At 36.5% G+C, this 22,505-nt stretch overlaps 1 long non-coding RNA gene across 1 annotated transcript in view; it reads left to right on the top strand.

Annotated features, from left to right (window-relative positions):
• The window catches only part of LOC122230536, a 178,712-nt gene that overhangs the window by 107,191 nt on the left and 49,016 nt on the right, over nucleotides 1–22,505 (top strand). The gene's annotated exons all lie outside the window — the stretch shown is intronic.

The raw sequence follows: 22,505 nt of genomic DNA, 5'->3' as shown, positions 1-22,505 counted from the left end.
GGGCCTTGGCCCAAACCAAGTAGAGGCGGTGATGTGGAAGGATAAAAATTACTCAGACACTTGACGAAAGTTTCTAGCAGTTGGCAATACTCAGTCTGACCTTTATGTTGGATTTTGCCATCATTTTAATCACTTTACCATCACTTGCAGGAGAGAATGTGTCTTTAAAAGTGCCCTATTTAGGGATAGCTTCAGAGCCAGGGCTGAGTGTACATTCTCATTATTTTACATGTTGTCAAAGTAACCAATACAGTGAAATGACAGCATTTTGAAGAAGATAGGTTTGTGCAAAGCTCTTCGTTAATGTAGGAAGGCATTATATTGCAATTATTTATATTTGTTATACAAATGTGTTAATCTTTTTTGGCATTTTTATGTATATGCAGTAATAAATAGAATATATGGGAGGTTATTGCATCCAAAATTTTACTTTTAATTCCCTATCACTATTGGTCAAAGCTTTTGTAAATGTCTGTTTTTTGCAAGAGTTTTCACCCAACAGTTTTTGGGGTATCTACTATAGTCTTCGTTTCTGTGTATTTGACTAATTATTTTACCATAGCTCCTTTGCAAAAGACTAATTCACACATAGCATGCTGAAAGAATGTTCAGTATACTTATCAATGGAAAGTAAGCTTAACTTTTTTTCTGTATGATGTCTAACACCCCCAAGGATAAAGCATTTGATTTTATATTATTACTGTTGTCATCCATTTTGTTTACTTTTTCATATTTATGTTTTACAAAATATCAACCCTACAGAAAAGTTGCAAAAAAAGGAACTTTCAATCAAACTTATTAATTAACTTTCAGCCACTTGGGAGTTAATTGTAGACACCATGAAAATCAGTCCAATACCTCACCATTTCTCTCCTAAAACAAGGACATCCTCCCATAAACTGCAATATAATTACCATAAGAAATTTTAACGTTGACCTGAAGCTTTCATCTAATAAACACAGTTAGTATTCAAATTTCCTAAGTTACCCCAACAAAATTCTCTATAACTATTTGTATACCTCCTTCCAGGATTCAATGAAGAATCATGCATTGCATTTAGTTATCAAATTTCTTTATGCCTTTTTAATCTAAAATAGTCCCCAGGTATTTTTTCTCTTATGGCATTAACACTTTTAAAGAGACCAGATCGTTGTTTTGCACAATATCCCTAAAATGACTATTTTCTCCTAAATAGATTCAGGTAGAATATATTTGGCAGGACAACAACAGTTGTGATGTGTCACCACAGAGATTCATATCAGGAAGTACACAATATCAGTGTATCCTAGTTTGGGAAATTAAGTTTGATTATTTAGTTAAGGTGGTGTCTGTTGCATTTCTTCATTGTACAGGCATGCTTTTCTTTTGTGGTTAATGAGTACTCTGCAAGGTGATATTGAGACTGTATGAATATTTTGCTCTCCAATGATCTTTCCCTCAATGGCTTTGGTATCCATTAATACATATTCCTTAGATAAAGTATTACCCTGGTACCAGCAAAATGATGATTTTTCCAATTTTATAATTTCCTCTACATTTGTTTGTTGTCATTTTTATGTAAAAAAGAACGTTTCATTCTCCCTCTCCCCAACACTTGAAATTATTATTTTTGGGTATCAGTATGAACTGATGGACTCCTTTTTTCCAGTGTATTGTGATTTATCCAACTCCTTATTTGTTATAATGCATGAGCTGTTCCAAATTTGACCAGTGGAAGCACTGCTAACCTCTGTTCTCCATTACAATTCTCCTATTCATTTAACCTATTTATTAGAAATAAGCTTTGAAGATAATTCAAAAATAATTTTTAGTCTATTTACTTGTAGCAATACTTCAACTCCCTTATCACATTTATTTTTACTTGTGAAAAAACTGTATAAAGTCTCAGCTTCAATGACATATGAAGAGTTTGGAAACTATCACTCCTATCTTCACAAGAAAAAAAGCTGAACAAACTGAAAATCAGTGATTTTTGGACACAGCAGCAAACTGAGGTCTCAGGTCAAGCTGCTATCCCCAAACCATGCAAATTCAGACAGTCACAACAAAGATCTGCCTAATTGGAACAGAAGTCATGAAAGCCATAAACTTATAGCAACAGTTAAATGGTAATTTTAGTTAATTGCTGGATGCTGAGTATGGACTAACATGAGAATGAGAAACTGCTAGGGCATATAGACTTAGGGGGAGTCCCACACTTTCATGGTGTTTGCCTCCAGGGACCTCACCATCCTCCTAGTAAAAATGCAAGAAAGATCTCCTGTGCCTCTGGCAGGGGAAGGGAAAAGGTAAAATTTTAAAACTTACTGAGGGGCGCCTGGGTGGCTTAGTTTGTTGAGTGTCTGACTTCTGCTCAGGTCACGATCTCACAGTCTGTGGGTTCGAGCCCCACATCAGGCTCTGTACACATCAGGCTGACAGCTCAGAGCCTGGAGCCTGCTTCAGACATAGGTCTCCCTGTTTCTCTGCTCTTCCCCTGCTAGTGCTCTGTCTCTCAAAAAATAAGTGTAAGTAAGTAAGTAAGTAAGTAAGTAAGTAAGTAAGTAAATAAGTAAATAAATAAATAAATAAATAAATAAATAAATAAATAAATAAAACTTACTGAGATCATTCACCACAACGAAGACCTCTTCTCCAGGGTATAAGACTTTACCAGAGCCTTAACCCCCTGGAGGAAGGGCATATATACAATTGTGGTGCCATCTTGTTTTACCTAAGAGGGCGAGTAAAGCTAAGAAATATTGGTGAAGGTTACAGCCCAGTGACATAGGCTCACTAAAAGACAGATTTTCTTGTAAGATTATAGAATGTTCCTCTTCCCTCCCCCCCATTTTATTCTCCCTCCCCTGACACACAGCAATAAGTCTCCAGTATAATAACAGTTAGTTAAAGCTGAAAGGGCTACAAAACAGACTATCGCTGAGGAGGTGTTCTTAGGGAAGCTCAAAGTGATAGGGAAGACAAAAACAAAAGCAAGGAAGGTATTTGAAGCTATAGTATGTAGAGGCTAGTATGTAGAGGCTATACAAAATATTGAACACAGCCCAGTTTCTAGATAAATTAACATAAAACTTCACACTAAAGACCTGTTTACCTCAGTTCATATTACGTAATACATTATGTATGTTTAACATTCAACAGAAAGTATAAGGCATGCTAAATGGAAAAATATATATATAAACAGTGTCCTCTATTAATGAAGACATTTTTTGCCTTTACCTGAATTAAGACGAGATAGCCCAGAAAACTCCTGCTATGTTTGCGTTGTGAAATTGCATTGCGAATTGCAATATCTGAAATTGCATTGTGAATTGGAATATCTGATTTTTGTCTTAAAAAGTCAATATGGTGACTCATTTACCATAAAGAGAAACTTATTGATTTAGTACTAGATCAAATAATATGTACAATTAAAGAAGTGCAATTGAAGAGTACAATTAAATCAACAGACAAAAACAAACAAACAAAACCCACAAACCTGCCTATTTTCCTTAGGAACAGAGAAACCAAAGTGAAATATTTGCATTAAAGAGACCTGCTGTTTTTATGGTCACATCTGCTAACCAGTCTGTATCCTTGGCTCACAGAGATCCCCATGACTGCTGAAAAAAGTGATTCTTTCAGAAACATTTCCCCTTCATGTACCCTAGCATATTTGAGCAGTCTGTGTTCCCAAAACTCGTGGTTGAAAAACACTCAACCTCATGCCTACGTTTCCTGAAAAGAAGATCAGTCCAGAGGTGATTCAGTAACACATGAAGCTTCCTCTCCAGACATAAATATGAAATACAAATCAGAAAACACTGGCATAAAAATGACAGAAACCTCATCACATTGAGTTGGGAAGTCAATCTTATTATTAGTTAACAGAAGTGGAGTGTTCTTTGGCATTCAATGGTGCCAACAAAGGGCTACATGCTGTAGAGAACACAGAATTAGACAAAGTTCTTGTCCAGGGGGCTCATAATCAAATTAGACAAACCAGACACCAACACAGTCCAGCAGTCTGGAGTGGGGAAAGTTGGGTTTATACAGGGAACCTAAGGTTACTCTGTCCATTAGCTACTCAGTTTGCCTCCAACCTTGCTCTCTTGTGTTTCTCCCAAACACAAGAGAAAATCAACATTCTTTCTCACGATTTTCCTTTCAACATCACCTAGGAAGTCTCTTTTGCAAGAAAGGACAGTTGGGTTTTCATTGCCATGTGACAGGATCTAGGATAAATTCCTTCTGGAGAAGGAAGGGTAAAACTGTGAGGCCAGAGTCACTAGAAAGAGAAGTAAAGAAGTAAAGTTATGTAGGAGACCATTCCTTATGGAGGCCACATTTCTGCTGAGCCTACAATACACATTCAGCCATTTTGTGATGGGCATATTCTTACATTTAGTCTGTCACCAACAGCGAAGGTTGCACAAGCAACCTTGACAAGTGAGTAAACCTGCTTAGCACCAGGAAGTCTGGCTTTGAATTGTCAGGGTTTTTTTTTTTTTTTTTTTTTTTTTTTTTTTTTTTTAACATTAGATGTCTGGGTATACCAGTTAGCCATCAGTTGGAAAACTTTGGACTCATATGATATTTTCAATATGGGAATGACCCTGTTCACATGAGGTCTGGATTTAAAAAGCAATAGCATACATGTGAAAACTCAGGTCAAGTTTGGGCTAGATGATTTCCAATGTCCTCCACTAGCATTTATACTTACCTTCCTCACAGAACTTAGCCTTGTGTTGTGATCAGTACCTTTTTGCCTATAAACGCCCCTCCAGCATCTATACAGTACTTGACATATAGTTAGGTCCAATAAAAATTTGCAGATTAATAAATGCCATAAAGGATGTAAACCAGCTCTAATTTTGAAATCCCTAGGAAAACTCAAGTATGACAACTTGCAAAAATCTTCACATACTCTCCAAACCCCACTAAAGTTTTTTTTTAACAGTCTAGGGGCCCTATAATTATATTTAAGCATATATAATGATTTCCATGGTTGATTAGTTAGAATCACAAGAGTGGCCCCTCCCAAACCTTCATGTACTCCATAGTTTTGTGTATATATCATAAAGTATACATTACACATACAGAATTACATCACCCTTTTATTTTGTGCAGATAGCACTACTAATATAAGTTGAACTCAGAATAGTAATATAACTGTTTTAAGGAAAACTTTTGTGAATTTAAAAGCCATGTGGTTTAAATAATAGTTTTGCTTCTTTAAAGTTTCTTGAAGACCTTGTAGATTTTTTCTCTTTTTTAAAAAATTTATTTATTTAAAGTCATGTTAGTTAACATACAGTATAGTATTGGTTTTAGGAGTAGAACTCAGTGATTCATCACTTACATAGAGAAAGTAAGTTTCAAAAGTCATTGTGCAAGTATAGTATGTTACACACTAGCTTCCAGCAAGAGCAATGGATTTATATCCAGACTGTCTTGGGGGTCCATCAGCTGGTGACAGAAGACCAGAAGAGGTATGCCCCAACTAGCATGTAGACATATTAGTCTTATAACTAAGCTAAACCCAACATTGCTGAAACCAGAATGAATTAAAGGACCTGCCACATATATGTGGGTTATCTCTCCTCCATGTAAAACAGGGTTTGGGAAAAGTTTGGTTTTCTGAAAAAAGATCTTAAATTGCAAGAATGAAAGTATTTCTTTGGTCCTCTGATAGGCTGAGAAGGTTGAGTTTTTGATTTAATCTTAAACCAGTTTCTCATCTCTAACATTATGGGGAAATGCCATCTTGGTCTGGGTGGAGGACACTTTTTAGAGATTTTACATTAATGAGCAAGCAGATTGATCTTTTCCAGGTGCAAGATCTCCATACTTGAGTGTATCTGTTTTCTCAGATTTGAAATAATCTCCATGCATTCCATTTCAGTGGTATAGAGAATCATATATTTCACGGAAGTTCTCTTTTCCAGGAAATAAAAATCTATCAAAGAATCATATAACTGGAACTTGATTTTAGAGGTTAATTTATCTAATCTACACATTTTACAAATTAGAAAACTATGGTTCTTAAGGTTGAAGTGACTTACTCAAAGTCATAGGCTCCTGAGTGGTGATCCTGGACAAAAACCTAGTTCTTCTGAATCCAGTGCTATGTTCTTTTCTTTTAAAAAAGTATTGTTTTCCAAAGTTTTTATTTTTGTGATAATTATAGATTCACATTTATTCATAAAAATTATACAAGGAGAGCTCATGTACCCTTTATTCCGTTTTCCCCAATGGTGACATCTTGAAAAATTATAGTATGATATCACAACCAGGATATTGAAATTGCTACAACCAAGATATGGACCATTTACATTATAACAGATTCTTCACGTTGCTTTTTTTAAGTTACATCCACTTTTCTCTAATCCTCATCCCCTCCCTTAATCCATGACAGTTAATTTGTTCTTCATTTCTATAGATTTGTTATTTCAAGAATGTTATATGAATCATACAGTATGTAGACTTTTGAGGCTGATTTTTTTTCACTTAGCATAATTCTCTGGAGATTCATTAAGGTTTTTCTGTGTATCAATACTGTGTTCCATTCCCCACCCCCTGAGTATTCCATGATATAATTATACCACTGAGTTTATTTAGCCATTCATCTATTGAAGAACATCTAGGCTACTTAGTTTTTGGTTAATACAAGTCTGCTGTAAACATTCATATAGAATATTTGTCATTTTGTGTGAACATAAGTCATTATTTTTCCGGATAAATAAATGCCCAAGAGTGCAACTGCTGGATTGTATGGTAGGTATGTTTTAGTTTTAGAAGAAACTGCCAAACTGTTTTCATTGTGACTGTACCATCTTATATGCCTACCAGCAATATATGAGGAATCTGATTTCTCTGTTTCCTTGACAAAATTTGGTGTTGGCACTGTTCTTTTAGTCTTTCTAATAGGTGTGTAGTGATATCTTATTGTGGCTTTAATTTGCATTTTCCTAAAGACTAATGATGTTGAATATTTTTATGTGCTTATTTCCCATCTCCACATCTTCAGCAAGTGTGTCTTTACCTCCTTTTCCCATGTTCTGTTTTTTTTTAATTGTTGAGTTTTGAAGTTCTTTATATATTGTGCATACTAGTCCTTTATCAGATATGTGATTTGCAAATATTTTCTCCTATTCTGTAGCTTGTCCTTTCTTTCTCTTCACAAGATCTTTCGCAGAACAAAAGTTGGCTTTGATAAGGGTCAATTTATTGCGTTTTCTTTTTATAAACTATGATTTTGGTGTGAGGTGTAAGAACTGTATTAAATATTCAGAAACTCACATATTTAATTTTTGTGTGTGTGTGGTAAGAACACTTAAGGTTTATTCTGTTGGCACATTTCAAATATGAAATACAGTATAATTAATAATACCTATCATGGTATACATTAAGTCACCAGAACATATTCATCTTTCGTACTGAAATTTTGTATCTTTTGACTAACATCTCCCTTCTACCTTCATCCTCCAGGCCCTGGAAAACACCATTCTACTCTCTACCTTCAAGAGTTCAAATTTTTTAATTTTTAGATTCCACATGTAAGTGAAATCACTCATATTTGTCTGCCTGGCTTATTTCACTTAACATAGTACCTTCCAGGCTCATGCACAAATAGTAGGATTTTCTTCTTTTTTAAGGCTGAATAATATTACGTACATATACTACATTTTCTTTATCCATTCATCCATTTACAAACACAGGTTGTTTCTCTCTTGGCTATTGTGAATAGTGCTGCAATAAACATGGGAATGCAGATATCTCTTTGAGATTCTGATTTCATTTCTTCTGGATATATACCCAGAGTGGGATTATTGAATAATAAGGTAGCTCTATTTTTAATTTTTTGAATAACCTCTATACTGTTTTCTATAATTGCTATATCAGTTTTGATCCGTCACTGTACCAGATTTCCCCTTTCTCCACATCCTTGCTAACACTTGTTTATTTTTTGTTATTTTAATAATTACCATCTTAACGGGTACGAAGTGATATGTCATTGTGGTTTTGATTGACATTTCCCTGATAATTAGTGACACTGAGCACCTTTTTGTATACCAGGTGGCTGTGTTTTCTTTTGAGAAATGTCTATTCAGGTCCTTTGCTCATATTTTAATCAGGCTATCTTTTATTTTATTTTTGATTGAGTTGTAGGAGTTTTTAAATACATTTTGGATATTAACCTCTTATTAGATGTTTGATTTGCAGATATTTTTTTCCATTCTATTGGTCGCTTTATCATTCCATTGATTGTTTCCTTTTTCTGTACAGAAGCTTTTTAGTTAGATGCAATCCCAGTTGTCTGTTTTTGTTTTTGTTGCTTGTGCTTTTGGGGGCATATCTGAATCATTGCATAGACTGATGTCGAAAAACTTTTCTACTATGTTTTCTTCTAGTAGTTCTAACGTATCAGGTCTTAAATTTAAATCTTGAATCCATTTTAAATTGATTTTTTGTATAAGGTGTAAGATAGGAGTCCAGTTTCATCGTTCTGCAGGTAGATATCCAGTTTTCCCAACATTTATTGACGGGATTATCCTTTTCCTTTTGGTGTTCTTGGCACTGTTGTTGAAGATCACGTGACCATATATATTTGGATCTATTTCTACCTTGTTTATTCTGTTCCATTGGTTAATATATCTTTTTCTAGGCAGTACTGTACTGTTTTGATTACTGTAGCTTTGTAATATATTTTAAAATCAGAAAGTATGATGCCCCAGCATTGATCTTTTTGTGTTAGATTGCTTTGGCTATTTGGGGTAATTTATAGTTACATATAAATCTTAGGATTTTTTTCTATTACTGTGAAAAATGCTGTTGGACTTTTTTTAAATTTTCATTTATTTTTTGAGAGAGAGAGAGTGCAAGCAGAGGAGGGGCAGAGAGAGAGAGAGAGAGAGAGAGAGAGACAGAGGATCTGAAGCAGGCTCTGTGCTGTCAGGGCAGAGCCTGATGTAGGGCTTGAACTCACGAACCATGAGATCATGATCTGAGCTGAAGTCGGACATTTAACCAACTGAGCTACCCAGGCATCCTGCTGTTGGACTTTTGATAGAGATTATATTGTATCTGTAGATTACTTTGGGTAGTATGGATAGTTTAATAATATTAATTCTTCCAACTCATGAACAAAGGATATTTTCCCATTTCTTTGTATCTTCAATTTCTTTCATCAACATTTTACAATTTTTAGTGTACATATTTATCACCTCTTTAGTTAAATTTATTCCTGAAAAACACCCCTGAAGGGATAGGAGGGAAGATGGCGGCATAGGAGGACGCTGGGCTCACCGTGCGTCCTGCCGATCACTTAGACTCCACCTACACCTGCCTAAATAACCCAGAAAGCCACCAGAGGATTAGCAGAACGGAGTCTCCGGAGCCAAGCACAGACGAGAGGCCCACGGAAGAGGGTAGGAAGGGCGGCGAGGCGGTGCGCGCTCCACGGACTGGCGGGAGGGAGCCGGGGCGGAGGGGCGGCTCGCCGGCCAAGCAGAGCCCCCGAGTCTGGCTGGCAAAAGCGGAGGGGCCGGACGGACTGTGTTCCGACAGCAAACGCGACTTAGCGTCTGGGAGGTCATAAGTTAACAGCTCTGCTCAGAAAGCGGGAAGGCTGGAGGACAAAGGGAGGGAGAGCTGCTGAGCCCCCGGACGACAGAGCTCAGTTTGGTGGGGAACAAAGGCGCTCGCCAGCACCATCTCCCCCGCCCATCCCCCAGCCAAAATCCCAAAGGGAACCAGTTCCTGCCAGGGAACTTGCTCGCTCCGCGCAAACACCCAACTCTGTGCTTCTGCGGAGCCAAACCTCCGGCAGCGGATCTGACTCCCTCCCGCTGCCACAGGGCCCCTCCTGAAGTGGATCACCTAAGGAGAAGCGAGCTAAGCCTGCCCCTCCTGCCCCCATGCACCTTGCCTACCCACCCCAGCTAATTCGCCAGATCCCCAGCACCACAAGCCTGGCAGTGTGCAAGTAGCCCAGACGGGACACGCCACCCCACAGTGAATCCCGCCCCTAGGAGAGGGGAAGAGAAGGTGCACACCAGTCTGACTGTGGCCCCAGCAGTGGGCTGGGGGCAGACATCAGGTCGGACTGCGGCCCCGCCCACCAACTCCAGTTATACACCACAGCACAGGGGAAGTGCCCTGCAGGTCCTCACCACTCCAGGGACTATCCAAAATGACCAAACAGAAGAATTCCCCTCAGAAGAATCTCCAGGAAATAACAACAGCTAATGAACTGATCAAAAAGGATTTAAATAATACAACAGAAAGTGAATTTAGAATAATAGTCATAAAATTAATCGCTGGGCTTGAAAACAGTATAGAGGACAGCAGAGAATCTCTTGCTACAGAGATCAAGGGACTAAGGAACAGTCACGAGGAGCTGAAAAGCGCTTTAAACGAAATGCAAAACAAAATGGAAACGACGACGGCTCGGATTGAAGAGACAGAGGAGAGAATAGGTGAACTAGAAGATAAAGTTATAGAAAAAGAGGAAGCTGAGAGAAAGAGAGATAAAAAAATCCAGGAGTATGAGGGGAAAATTAGAGAACTAAGTGATACACTAAAAAGAAATAATATACGCATAATTGGTATCCCAGAGGAGGAAGAGAGAGGGAAAGGTGCTGAAGGGGTACTTGAAGAAATTATAGCTGAGAACTTCCCTGAACTGGGGAAGGAAAAAGGCATTGAAATCCAAGAGGCACAGAGAACTCCCTTCAGACGTAACTTGAATCGATCTCCTGCACGACATATCATAGTGAAACTGGCAAAATACAAGGATAAAGAGAAAATTCTGAAAGCAGCAAGGGATAAACGTGCCCTCACATATAAAGGGAGACCTATAAGACTCGTGACTGATCTCTCTTTTGAAACTTGGCAGGCCAGAAAGGCTTGGCACGATATCTACAGTGTGCTAAACAGAAAAAATATGCAGCCGAGAATCCTTTATCCAGCAAGTCTGTCATTTAGAATAGAAGGAGAGAGAAAGGTCTTCCCAAACAAACAAAAACTGAAGGAATTCGTCACCACTAAACCAGCCCTACAAGAGATCCTAAGGGGGATCCTGTGAGACAAAGTACCAGAGACATCACTACAAGCATAAAACATACAGACATCACAATGACTCTAAACCCGTATCTTTCTATAATAACACTGAATGTAAATGGATTAAATGCGCCAACCAAAAGACATAGGGTATCAGAATGGATAAAAAAACAAGACCCATCTATTTGCTGTCTACAAGAGACTCATTTTAGATCTGAGGACAACTTTAGATTGAGAGTGAGGGGATGGAGAACTATTTATCATGCTACTGGAAGCCAAAAGAAAGCTGGAGTAGCCATACTTATATCAGACAAACTACACTTTAAATTAAAGGCTGTAACAAGAGATGAAGAAGGGCATTATATAATAATTACAGGGTCTATCCATCAGGAAGAGCTAACAATTATAAATGTCTATGCGCCGAATACCAGAGCCCCCAAATATATAAAACAATTACTCATAAACATAAGCAACCTTATTGATAAGAATGTGGTCATTGCAGGGGACTTTAACACCCCACTTACAGAAATGGATAGATCATCTAGACACACGGTCAATAAAGAAACAAGGGCCCTGAATGATACATTGGATCAGATGGACTTGACAGATATATTTAGAACTCTGCATCCCAAAGCAACAGAATATACTTTCTTCTCGAGTGCACATGGAACATTCTCCAAGATAGATCATATACTGGGTCACAAAACAGCCCTTCATAAGTTTACAAGAACTGAAATTATACCATGCATACTTTCAGACCACAATGCTATGAAGCTTGAAATCAACCACAGGAAAAAGTCTGGAAAACTTCCAAAAGCATGGAGGTTAAAGAACACCCTACTAAAGAATGAGTGGGTCAACCAGGCAATTAGAGAAGAAATTAAAAAATATATGGAAACAAACGAAAATGAAAATACAACAATCCAAACGCTTTGGGATGCAGCGAAGGCAGTCCTGAGAGGAAAATACATTGCAATCCAGGCCTATCTCAAGAAACAAGAAAAATCCCAAATACAAAACCTAACAGCACACCTAAAGGAAATAGAAGCAGAACAGCAAAGGCAGCCTAAACCCAGCAGAAGAAGAGAAATAATAAAGATCAGAGCAGAAATAAACAATATAGAATCTAAAAAAACGGTAGAGAAGCTCAACGAAACCAAGAGTTGGTTTTTTGAAAAAATAAACAAAATTGACAAACCTCTAGCCAGGCTTCTCAAAAAGAAAAGGGAGATGACCCAAATAGATAAAATCATGAATGAAAATGGAAATATTACAACCAATCCGTCAGAGATACAAACAATTATCAGGGAATACTATGAAAAATTATATGCCAACAAATTGGACAACCTGGAAGAAATGGACAAATTCCTAAACACCCACACTCTTCCAAAACTCAATCAGGAGGAAATAGAAAGCTTGAACAGACCCATAACCAGCGAAGAAATTGAATCGGTTATCAAAAATCTCCCAACAAATAAGAGTCCAGGACCAGATAGCTTCCCAGGGGAGTTCTACCAGACGTTTAAAGCAGAGATAATACCTATCCTTCTCAAGCTATTCCAAGAAATAGAAAGGGAAGGAAAACTTCCAGACTCATTCTATGAAGCCAGTATTACTTTGATTCCTAAACCAGACAGAGACCCAGTAAAAAAAGAGAATTACAGGCCAATATCCCTCATGAATATGGATGCAAAAATTCTCAATAAGATACTAGCAAATCGAATTCAACGGCATATAAAAAGAATTATTCACCATGATCAAGTGGGATTCATTCCTGGGATGCAGGGCTGGTTCAACATTCGCAAATCGATCAACGTGATACATCACATTAACAAAAAAAAAAGAGAAGAACCATATGATCCTGTCAATCGATGCAGAAAAGGCCTTTGACAAAATCCAGCACCCTTTCTTAATAAAAACCCTTGAGAAAGTCGGGATAGAAGGAACATACTTAAAGATCATAAAAGCCATTTATGAAAAGCCCACAGCTAACATCATCCTCAATGGGGAAAAACTGAGAGCTTTTTCCCTGAGATCAGGAACACGACAGCGATGCCCACTCTCACCGCTGTTGTTTAACATAGTGCTGGAAGTTCTAGCATCAGCAATCAGACAACAAAAGGAAATCAAAGGCATCAAAATTGGCAAAGATGAAGTCAAGCTTTCGCTTTTTGCAGATGACATGATATTATACATGGAAAATCCGATAGACTCCACCAAAAGTCTGCTAGAACTGATACATGAATTCAGCAAAGTTGCAGAATACAAAATCAATGTACAGAAATCAGTTGCATTCTTATACACTAACAATGAAGCAACAGAAAGACAAATAAAGAAACTGATCCCATTCACAATTGCACCAAGAAGCATAAAATACCTAGGAATAAATCTAACCAAAGATGTAAAAGATCTGTATGCTGAAAACTATAGAAAGCTTATGAAGGAAATTGAAGAAGATATAAAGAAATGGAAAGACATTCCCTGCCCATGGATTGGAAGAATAAATATTGTCAAAATGTCAATACTACCCAAAGCTATCTACACATTCAATGCAATCCCAATCAAAATTGCACCAGCATTCTTCTCGAAACCAGAACAAGCAATCCTAAAATTCATATGGAACCACAAAAGGCCCCGAATAGCCAAAGTAATTTTGAAGAAGAAGACCAAAGCAGGAGGCATCACAATCCCAGACTTTAGCCTCTACTACAAAGCTGTCATCATCAAGACAGCATGGTATTGGCATAAAAACAGACACATAGACCAATGGAATAGAATAGAAACCCCAGAACTAGACCCACAAACGTATGGCCAACTCATCTTTGACAAAGCAGGAAAGAACATCCAATGGAAAAAAGACAGTCTCTTTAACAAATGGTGCTGGGAGAACTGGACAGCAACATGCAGAAGGTTGAAACTAGACCACTTTCTCACACCATTCACAAAAATAAACTCAAAATGGATAAAGGACCTGAATGTGAGACAGGAAACCATCAAAACCTTAGAGGAGAAAGCAGGAAAAGACCTCTCTGGCCTCAGCCGTAGCAATCTCTTACTCGGCACATCCCCAAAGGCAAGGGAATCAAAAGCAAAAGTGAATTACTGGGACCTTATGAAGATAAAAAGCTTCTGCACAGCAAAGGAAACAACCAACAAAACTAAAAGGCAACCAACGGAATGGGAAAAGATATTTGCAAATGACATATCGGACAAAGGGCTAGTATCCAAAATCTATAAAGAGCTCACCAAACTCCACACCCGAAAAACAAATAACCCAGTGAAGAAATGGGCAGAAAACATGAATAGACACTTCTCTAAAGAAGACATCCGGATGGCCAACAGGCACATGAAAAGATGCTCAACGTCGCTCTTCATCAGGGAAATACAAATCAAAACCACACTCAGATATCACCTCACGCCAGTCATAGTGGCCAAAATGAAGAAATCAGGAGACTATAGATGCTGGAGAGGATGTGGAGAAACGGGAACCCTCTTGCACTGTTGGTGGGAATGCAAATTGGTGCAGCCACTCTGGAAAACAGTGTGGAGGTTCCTCAGAAAATTAAAAATAGACCTACCCTATGACCCAGCAATAGCACTGCTAGGAATTTACCCAAGGGATACAGGAGTACTGATGCATAGGGGCACTTGTACCCCAATGTTTATAACAGCACTCTCAACAATAGCCAAATTATGGAAAGAGCCTAAATGTCCATCAACTGATGAATGGATAAAGAAATTGTGGTTTATATACACAATGGAATACTACGTGGCAATGAGAAAGAATGAAATATGGCCTTTTGTAGCAACGTGGATGGAACTGGAGAGTGTGATGCTAAGTGAAATAAGCCATACAGAGAAAGACAGATACCATATGTTTTCACTCTTATGTGGATCCTGAGAAACGTAACAGAAACCCATAGGGGAGGGGAAGGGAAAAAAAAAAAAAGAGGTTAGAGTGGGAGAGAGCCAAAGCATAAGAGACTGTTAAAAACTGAGAACAAACTGAGGGTTGATGGGGGGTGGGAGGGAGGGGAGGGTGGGTGATGGGTATTGAGGAGGGCACCTTTTGGGATGAGCACTGGATGTTGTATGGAAACCAATTTGACAATAAATTTCATATATTAAAAAAATAAAAAATAAAAAAATAAATTTATTCCTAAGTATGTTATTATTTTTTTGGTACTATTGTAAATGAGATTGTTTTCTTAACTTGGTTTTTAGATAGTTCATTGCTAGTGTATACAAATGCAATTGATTTTTGCATGCTGATTTTATATCCTGCAACTTTACTGAATTTGTTTATTAGTTCTAATAGCTTTTTGGTCAGGTCCAGGGTTTTCTATATATAGGGTCATGTCATCTGCAAACGGAGACATTTTTACTTTCTTTCTTTCCAATTTGTATGCCTTTTATATCTTTTTGTTGTCTAACTTCTTAGGTTAGGACTTCTAGTAGTATGTTGAAAAGAGAGTGAGCACCATTGTCTTGTTCCTGATCTTAGAGGAAGAGAAAAAGCTTTCAACTTTTCATCACTAAATGAGATGTTAGCTGTAGGATTGATATATATGGCCTTTATTATTCTACCTATACCTAATCTGTCGAGAGTTTTTATCATGAAAGAATTTTAAATTTTGTCAAATTCTTTTCTGCATTTATTGAGATAATTATATAATTATTATCCTTTTTTCAGTTAACACATTGGTTGATTTGCATATGTTAAAATATTCTTGTATTCCAGGGGCAAATCCTACTAGATCATGCTGTATGATTCTCTCAATGTGCTGTTGAATTTGGTTTGCTAGTATTTTGAGATTTTTGCAGTTGTGTTCATCAAGAATATTAACCTGTGGTTTTCATTTGTCGTAGTGTCCTTGTCTGGGTTTGGTATCAGGGTAATACTGCCTCACAAAATGTGTTTGGAAGTATTCCCTCTTCTTCAATATTTGCAAGAGTTTGAAATGGGTTGACATTAATTCTTCTTTAAATGCTTGGTAAAATTCACCAGTGAAACCATCTGGTCCTGGGCTTCTTTTTGGGAGGTTTTGATTATTGATTTAATATTCAGTATTCTGTTCAGATATTCTATTTGTTCATGATTTAATCCTGGTAGGTTGTGTGTTTCTAGTAATTTATCTACTTCTTCTAGGTTACCTTATTTGTCGATAGTAGTCTCAAAATTCTTTTTATTTCTATTGTGTCAGTTGTAATGTCTTCTCTATCATTTATAATTTTATTTACTTGAGTCACCTCTTTTATTTTCTTATTCATTCTAGCTAAAGGTTTGCAAACTTTGTTTATATTTTTAAAAGCCATCTTAGTTTCATTGATCTTTTCTATAATTTTTCTAGTCTCTATTTCATTTTTCTTCTCTAGTCTTTATTACTTCCTTCCTTCTGCTAATGTTAGTTTTTCTTTTTTTTAGTTCTATAAAGTGGAAAGTTAGGTGTTTTATTTGAGATCTTTCTTTTTTCTTAAAGTAGGCCTTTATCAGTATAAACTTACCTCTTAGAACTCCTTTTGCCGCATCCCCTAAGTTTTGGCATGTTGTGTTTCTACTTTCATTTGTCTCAGGTAGTTTTTTGTTCCTTTTTTGGTTTCTTTTTTGACTTATTGGTTGTTCAGGAGTATGTTAATTTCCACACATTTGTGAAATTTTAATTTTCTCCTGTTACTTCTTTCTAGTTCCCTACATTGTGACCAGAAAACTACTTGACATAATTTCAGTTTTCTTTAATTTGTTAAGACTTATTTCTTGGCCTAACATGTCTATTCTAAAGAAAATATGTGCTTGAGAAGGATGTATTTTCTGTTGCTATTGGATGAACTATTCTGTATATGTCTGTTAGGTTAATTTCATCTATATTGTTATTCAAATCCTGTTTCCTCACTGATTATCTGTCTGGATGTTCTATCCATTTTTAAAAGTGAAGTATTAAAGTCCCCTATTTTATTTATTTCTGTCTATTTCTCTCTTTAGTTCTGTTGATATTTGCTTTATATATTTAGGTGCTCCAATATCATGTGCATCTATATTTATAATTGTCATATCCTCTTTTTTTTTAATATGAAATTTATTTTCTAATTGGTTTCCATACAACACCCAGTGCTTATCTCAACAGGTGCCCTCCTAAATGCCCATCACCCACCCTCCCCAACCTCTCCACCCTCCACCCCCCATAAACCCTCAGTTTATTCTCAGTTTTTAGGAGTCTCTTATGGTTTGGCTCTCTCCCTGTCTAACTTTTTTTCCCCTTCCCCTCCCCCATGGTCTGCTCTTAAGTTTCTCAGGATCCACACAAGACTGAAAACATATGGTATCGTCTTTCTCTGTATGACTTATTTCACTTAACATAACACTCTCCAGTTCCATTCACGTTGCTACAAAAGGCCATATTTCATTCTTTCTCATTGCCAAGTAGTATTCCATTGTGTATATAAACCACAATTTCTTTATCCATTCGTCAGTTGATGGACATTTAGGCTCTTTCTATAATTTGGCTATTGTTGAAAGTGCTGCTATAAACATTGGGGTACAAGTGCCCCTATGCATCAGCACTCCTGTATCCCTTGAGTAAATTCCTAGAAGTGCTATTGCTGGGTCATAGGGTAGATCTATTTTTAATTTTTTGAGGAACCTCCACACTGTTTTCCAGAGTGGCTGCACCAGTTTGCCTTCCCACCAACAGTGCAAGAGGGTTCCCGTTTCTCCACATCCTCTCCAGCATCTATAGTCTCCTGATTTGTTCATTTTAGCCACTCTGACTGGCGTGAGGTGGTATCTCAGTGTGGTTTTGATTTGCATCTCCCTGATGAGGAGTGACATTGAGTGAACATCTTTTCATGTGCCTGTTGCCCGTCTGGATGTCTTCTTTAGAGAAGTGTCTATTCATGTCAATCCTCTTGATGAAATTGAGTCTTTATTATTATATAATGACCTACTTTGTCTCTTATGACAGTTTTTGACTTAAAATATATTTTGTCTGATGTAAGTATAGCTACTCCTGTTCTCTTTTAATTATCATTTCCATGTAATAGCTTTTGAAACCCCATAATTCTCATTCTTTATGTGACCTTAGAGTTAAAGTAAGCTTTTTATATGTGGTATATAAAAGGGTCCTTTTTCTTTTAAACCCTTTCAGCCATTCCATGTCTTTTGATGGGAGATTTCAATTCATTTACATTGAAATTAATTCCTGATAGATAAACTTACTATTGATGTTTTGTTTAGTATTTCCTATTTTGTTGTTCCTGTTTTCCTTCTTCCTCTCTTGCAGTCTTCCTCTGTGATTATGATTTTTTGTAGTCATATTCTTTGATTCTTTACTCTTCATTTTTTGTGTATCTACTACTTTTCTCTTTGTTCTTACCATGAGGCTTATAAAAAAACAGTTATAACAGTCTATTTTAAGCTTATGACTCCATTCACATATAAAAACTACACTTTTACTCCTTCCTTCCTGCATTTCATGTTATTCATATCATTATCTATCTTTTTATATCCATTAATAAATATTGTAGATATAGTTATTTTTAATACATTTATGTTTTTATGTTGCTGATTAGCAGCCATTAATTTGCTTTTAAAATTTCTTGTAAGGCAGGTATAGTGGTGATGAACTCCCTCAAGAGGCAGGCTCTTTATTGATTTTCACATCCTGGTTGCTGTAATTTTTCCTGCTCCTAGCTGCCCCTAGACTATTCAGACATGTTGAGCCAATCCCTTCTGTGTCTGGAGTAAGGTGAGCGATAAGTGAATCTCTTGGATAGCATCCTGCATGGCTGGGAAATCCAAATGCTCATTATGTTCTCACTTTCCCCTGTGGAAGAGATTGCAACCAAGAAGGTCTCTCTTAGTGCTGAGCTGTGCCACCTTAGGGGAGGGGTTACATGGGTAAAGTGAAACTAATCTTCTTACCTTTGTCAATGCATCTTGGAGTTTTTGGTCTAGTAGAGTGCTGAGACCTCTCTACTAGACTCCCAGGATTCCACAAAGGTATTCTAATCTGTGGTTAGTTATTACAATCAGTTTTTCTGGTTGGGGGGAGATGGAGATGATGGCTGAAAAGTCCTATTCTGCCATCTTGTGATATCACTTTACAAATTTGGAAAATGTTACCATTATTTCTTCAATGCTATTCAGTCTTGCTCTCTTTTTCCTCTCCTTGGAGTATCCTGATGATACAAATGTTAGATCCTTTGTTATTGTCCCACAGGTTTAAAAGGGTATGCACCTTTTCTTTTTAGTTTACATTTTCTGTGTTGTCCATAATTGGTGAATTCTATTGATGAGTCCCCAAGTTACCTGATTTTATCCTCTGGACATTTTCATATTATGTTCTGAGATTCTGGATCTTATTATATTTTCTGTTTTAGCTAGCTTTTTGGACACCACTTTGATAGAGGAAAGGAGGATTGTACTTCATTATTGCCAGATGGAGGTAAAAGTACATGTTCCCCTCTCTTGGCTTCTGTTGACACTTTGGAGGGAGGGCACTGCTTATTACTGCTGGTTTGACTGCGAGTTCTGGCTCTCCATATGGTCTCCACTGACACAGATGTGAGGTGGACTTACTATTCTGGGTGATAGCAAAAGTCCTATTCTTGACCAGGCCTTATCTGATACTGCCCTAACAGGTATGGGGAAAGGTATCTCATTACTATTAAGTGTGGAAATATAAGCTTCCCACTCAGCCTTTGATATCATGGTTATGGGTAAAACCATAGTTTTTCTGTGGTGTTTGTCTACAATAAAATGGTTATCGTCTGTCAGGCCACTTTGTCCCTTCCCTAGTCCTTTGGCTTGACAGACTTTTATCAGAATTTTTTTTTTTTTTTTTTTTTTTTTTTTTTTTTTAGTCTGTGTTCATCAGCATTTCTAGGTTCTGACTTCTTTAGCTCCAAGTCCAGGATATATGTGATGAAAAGAAAATCCAGGAAATTCACTTGTATATGGTTCCTTCTGTGTTGAAGTCCCACATCTTTTTCTCTTCACCTTTCAGAGTCTTCTTATGTTGTTTTGCATATAATATCCAAGGATTTTAGTTTTGCTTAGTGGGAGGAATCAGAAAAAAATATACCTACTCCATCTTTCTGGAACTGGAAGTTCTGCTGTTTCATTTCAAAATGAGGCATGAAGCGGTAGTTAGCCTGAGTTGGTGCTTGAGACAGTAGCAAATTGACTTCAGAAATACAAATAATGTGGGTCTCTCCAAAGTGGGCCAACTCTCTTCTCAATCTATTCTCAGTAGGCAGTTATTTTGTTACAAACAGGAAATTTTATGGTGAGGATGGGGGTAGGTGTGTGGCCATTGTGGGGGAAGAAGTACGTCTTTTGCCTCTTTGTGGCTTCTTCAATGTCTACTACTGCTATAGGTGGTCTAGTGTAATGGCTAAAGTCAAGGCTCTGAAGTCAGACTGCATGGATTCAAAGTCTGGTTTAATCACAAGATAGATTATATGAACTTGGTGAGTTTCCTAACTTCTCTAAGTTTCTCAACTGTAAATAGAGATAATAGTGATATCTCTCTCACCAGACTGGATGGGAATAAATGGGACAAAGCACCTATGATAAGTGTGCAGCAAACAATAGTTTTTTATTAATGTAATATCCAGATATGCTGTGTATAATTAATATAAAAACATTAATAAGCACTTGTTGAATATATCTTGTCTCTTTTCCATTATTCCTTGATTTTAAGCATTGCCTTGTAATGTATTGAAACCTTGTTTGGTATTTCTTCTAACGGAGAACTCACATAATCTTGGATGGTGAGGACTCTTGCACTGTGTCACCATATTCTAATGTGTTATTTTGGCCAACACATTCCAGCTGGATGGTGGGTAGTGAAAACAAATTCAGTTGGTTTCCTAAAAGACAAAGACTTTGTCAGAGAGGAAACCTTTTTACATAAAAATGAACAATTTCTGATAATTCAGGTAGTTCCAGACAGACGAGGCAAATTTTTATTCTTAGGATTTTTCAGAGGAGCTCTCTATACTATTCAGATTTATCTAATTTTCTCTCTTGCTTTAGCAGTATAGATGTGATTCTAAATATACCATGTAATTAGCTGTATATTTGGTTCAAAGTTTATTCTATTTGGTTTAAAAGGCACCAAAATCATTAAATACACATTGATTTAGAAGGAAGAAGAAAAAGAACTCAAATGAAAAATTATTTTTATTGTCAAAACCTGAGTTCTCTTTCAGTGATTAACTGACTAACACCCAAGGCAGGCAAGAGGCAGGTATCTTTTATGTTCTAGGTGTAGTGACGACATGAATCATAGTGGGAACAAAATACAACGTTTTTAAAGGTTCTGGCTGGTTTAGAAAACAAGAAATCAGTTTTCAATATCAAGTTTTAAAAATGTTCATTTGCAAGTCTTTCTATTTCTTCTTGCCTCCTTGGTTTTGAATTAAATCTATTTGTTGAAATGACAGGTTTTCAGAATACTCTTGTTACCATTACACTTTATACTTATATACTTCCAATACATTGGTGTCTCATTTTATCCTTTATTAGTTTCCAGAAGACTAGGTAACTTTTCTTCACATATACACTGAAAATAAGGTAAGACTCATTCCAAGTTGTGCTATTTTGATCAAACCAATATTTTGGTCAAGTAGTAATGGACAAGAAAAATAATTAATAACATACCATAAGTTGCCCTGATAAGGCAAAGCAAGAAGTGACTATGGGCTAGGATAAGCAAGCACATGCTGATAGTACAGTAAATAGAGAAAGCAAAACCATTGACATTTTTAGGATGTTAATTTTTAATGTTTTAATTTTACTCTTTTTTAACATTCAATATTAGCAAAGAACTTATACCATGTTTCTAAGTACAGGAAAATATTAACCTGTACTTTATATTATTCCTGCTAAGGGCCTCAATATAATTTGAAGGGCCTGTGTGTTATAAATATTAAGGCCTAGATGCTACTTCTCTAGAATAGTTTTTGATCTATTACATAAAATATTAATATGTTATTTATGTAGAATGAAACTTGGACATTACAAAAATGTTTTTTAAAATATGAATGTATTAATAAAATAAAGGTAAACTATAATCCCTTAACCAAGTGATAACCAAAGTTAGTGTTTTATAGTATATCCTTCCATTTATTTTTCTGATTTTATATGTATATCTATATCTATCTATATCTACATACATATATATGTAACCAGAAAAATATAATAATATAATAAATGTTTAATATAATATATTATATATAATATATAATATATATTATATAATTATTTTTAACAAAATGAGATAATACTGTAAATTATTCTATAGTTTAATTTTTATTTATTTTTTAAATTTAATTTTATTTTAATTCCAGTGTAGTTAACATGCAGTGTTATATTAGTTTCAGGTGTAAAATAGTGATTCAGTTGTTCCATATGTTATTCGATGCTTATCAAGATAAGTGTATATCCTTAACCCCCTTGC

The sequence above is a fragment of the Panthera tigris genome, chromosome C2 (genome assembly GCF_018350195.1).
Source record: "Panthera tigris isolate Pti1 chromosome C2, P.tigris_Pti1_mat1.1, whole genome shotgun sequence".
Classification (NCBI taxonomy): domain Eukaryota; kingdom Metazoa; phylum Chordata; class Mammalia; order Carnivora; family Felidae; genus Panthera; species Panthera tigris.
The sequence above is the reverse complement of the archived record's forward strand: the minus strand, read 5'-3'. Positions and strand labels throughout refer to the sequence as shown.